The sequence below is a fragment of the Pongo abelii genome, chromosome Y, assembly GCF_028885655.2.
Source record: "Pongo abelii isolate AG06213 chromosome Y, NHGRI_mPonAbe1-v2.0_pri, whole genome shotgun sequence".
NCBI lineage: Eukaryota > Metazoa > Chordata > Mammalia > Primates > Hominidae > Pongo > Pongo abelii.
Window position 1 is genome coordinate 7,349,128 of NC_072009.2, and position 3,795 is coordinate 7,352,922.

Consider the following 3,795-nt stretch of genomic DNA (forward strand, 5'->3'; position numbering starts at 1 on the left):
TGTTAAACCAGAAAAAAATGGCCAATGGCTTTTTCTTTATGAAAGAGTAAGAAAACTTAGGCAATAAACACTTTTTTTTGTTTTTGATCTCACTCTGTGACCCAGGATGGAGTGCAAATGGGATGACTATGGTTCACTGCAGCCTTGTTTTTTGGAGATCAAGCAGTCATCACACTTCGGCCTCCCAAATAGCTAGAACAACAGGCATGTGCCCCCACGCCCAGCTAATTTTCAAAAATAAATTATTTTTAGAAATGAAGTATCACTATGTTGCCTAGGCTCTTCTCAGACTCCTTGCCTCAAGGGACCCTCCCACCTTGATTTTCCAAATTGTTAGGATTACAGATGTGACCCAACATGCTTGGCCAAAACTAATTTTAATATTATCACCCTGCTTTTTTTTTTTTTTTCTGTAGGAAACTTTTGCCTTACCTAGAAACAGCATCAACATTTCTTAAAAAAAAAAATCAAGCTATACTCTTTTCAATATGGACAGATATACACTAATGATCTAGACCAAGAGGTCACTTATTAAAGAATATCCTATTATTGGAAAAAAAGAAACATTAAGGTAACGTGGACAAGAATCCCATTCAGAAACATATTTTGAAGTTTGAGTATTTATGCGCATGATTAACCACATTATACATGATGAAAGCCAGAGTTCCTAGTATAGAAAAAAGGGAGACACAAATATGTCCTATCATAATGAGGAAAGGCCCAAGACAAGGAAACAGTGTGCAAGGTACAAAAAAAGTGTGATTTTTCGCACCCATCAGATGCTGACATTCTTGGAGTGATTCAGAGAACAGGAAAAGCACATGATGGATTAGGCTAAATCTATTTTCTCCTTTCTAGCCTTAATTATTTTTGCCAAAATCAAAGTCTGTGATGTCAGTACCTCCTAATTCTACCTGCGAAATGCTGTTCATGGATTTCGCATCCAGTTAAGGAACAATGTAGTGGTTGGGGATGTTGCCTAAGGTTGGCACCCAGATATCAAAATCCATATTGTACCTGGATCCCTGGGTGGTGTTTTACCATCTCTTCTCACTTCAGTGTCCTCATCTATAAATTAGCCCAGCCAAATTTCTCCTTCATCAGCTTGCTGTGGTAATTTTTTAAAAAAAATATTTATTTATTTTATTTTTAGAGACAATTTCTCATTCTGTTGCCCAGGATGGAGTGTAGTGTCCCAGATTTCACTGCAGTCTTGACATCCTGGGCTCAAGAAATCCTCCCATGTTAACATCCCCAGAGTAGCTGAGACTACAGACATACACCATCATGCATGGCTAATTTTGTGTGTGTGTGTGTGTGTGTGTGTGTGTGTGTGTGTGTATAAGACAGGTGTTTGTTATGTTGCCCAGGCTGGTACCAAACTCTTGGCCTCAAATGATCCCTCCTCCTTTCGCTACCAAAGCAGTGGGATTAGAGGCATAAGCCACTGCATCTGGCCAGTTTATGTTGATGGTTAATCTCCTAACTGATGCCTTAAACTGCCTGACACATAGTAAACCTTCCAGTCATGTTGCTTATTATTATCCCTATAATTGTTTGTATTGTTCTTTATGCCATTTATTTTTCTTCTACTTGAAGTCTTTTTCTTCAATTACAAAATAAATGTCATTTAATGTTAAAGAATTTCAAAGAATTGTTGATATGACATATGATTTTCTCAATGGGTATCAAATAAATAATATATACTTATGTAATCATATATAACAAGCTATTTCTATAAAATAGTTGTTTCAGAATTCTGAAAAAGTTATCTTTAACAGAGGAAAATTTTATAGAAATGGTGAAATTAAGTTGGGCTGTATAAAAGAAAAATAATATATTTTTAGTAAACAAATATAAAAATTCCAACTGACAATGTTTAAAATACTAAATGGAGTTTGCATATAACTATAAACACCTAAAACATACATAACATGTTTAATGGTGATTGTAAAATGTTATGATTTTCCAAGTGGTTGGCATTAAAATGTTTCACCGTTAAAGTCATTCATTTATGTAGCCCTCCTTGTGTTCAGGGTTTGAAAATAACTAGCTACAATGCAAAAACATGAATGAATTTTATTTTTCTTCATTAAATTTAGGTAGAACAGGAGACAGGACTGTTGTTATTAATGAGAATACTAGTACTGAACTGGTACAATTGTAGACAAAACGCCCAGGGAATTTGTGGTATTGCTAGCTTCAGGAAAATTTTTAAAAATTATTTAGGACTGTTAAGTCCACGTGTAAAATGCTATAACTCTTCTTTCAAACCATCACAAAAAGTACACCATGAAGTCTAATGTTGAAGGCAAGTACATTTGGGATAGGTGTGTTCTTGGTGTGCTATTTGAAATACAAGTAACATCAATGTTAGCAGAAGCAGTAGCCTTTCATTTCTTTGGTGTTCAATTCTACCACTATCACTCTTTTTTGTGTCACTACACATGGAGGGTGTATTCGTTCATTCTTATGCTGCTATAAAGAAATGCCTGAGACTGGGTAATTTATAATGGAAAGGTTTAATTCACTCACTGTTCTGCATGGATGGACAGGCCTCAGGAAACTTACAATCCTGGTGGAAGACAAAGGAGAAGCAAATACCTTCTTCACAAAGTGTCAGGCTGAAGCAGCAGAATTGCTTGAACCCAGGAGGTGGAGGTTGCCGTGAGCCAAGATCATGCCACTGCACTCCAACATGTGCAACGCCATGTCAAAAATAAATAAATAAATAATAAGGAGGAACTGTCAAACACTTATAAAGCCATCAAATCTCGAGAGAACTCACTCACATCATGAGAATGGCATGGGGAAACCTCCCACATGATCCAATCACCTCCCACCAGTCCCTTCCTCAACATATGGGGATTATGAGAATTACAAACCCAGATGAGATTTGGGTGAGGACACAGAGCCAAACCATATCAAAGAGTTGACTATGAGCAATAATGACCCAGATAGCTCATTATTATTAAAAAAAAAACACAAAAAAACTGATGCTTCTCTATACTTACTCCAGGACAATACAACTGTTTCACCACCAGAGTTATAAAGCTATTTAATATGCATATATTCACATATTTAATCATTTTTTTCACTTGTGTGCATGCATAATGATACACACACACAGAGATAAATCTACCTTCATTTCTTATGCTACATGTTCAAATCTATATGAGAACTTTGATGCTATGTTTTTATGACATGTGTATTTGCTAATTCCTCTGTGTGTGTGCATGTGTTTGTGTGTGTGTGTGTGTATTTATACATATGTGTGTTTTCCTGTGTCTTTGGGTGTGTTTCTTGTTATTCTTCTACTTTTTTCATTCCAGCTTGTTCCAACATTATTATTTTGATTCTAATGTGTCTGAGGTCCCTCTAAAGTCTGAAGTTAGAAATGGATATGCCTGCCTTAGGATAGTGAGATTTATTCAAGATTTCCAAATTGCATAGCCAATGGGAAAAAGAAAAATACGATGACTCTTTTGCTGCTTGCCAACTTGACCTTCTCAGAATTGAAGACTGTCTTCTTGGAAGCATTTCCTTTTCTATATGAAAAAGCTCTGCATTTCTCCCCAATTTTGCAATAATTAAATAAACTTATGCATCTTCTAGGTCTGTAAGGCACTTTGGGCAAAAGTTCCTAAGAAAGGGATTGTGCAATTGTTTCCCAAAAGCCCTCATCTAGGCAGAATAAATCAGCCAGCTATCCTGTGATGACAGGAACACAGAACAGGGCAGAATGTGGGGTTTGATAATGTTAGTGCTAAGAATATCTCAAAACATTTAAATACA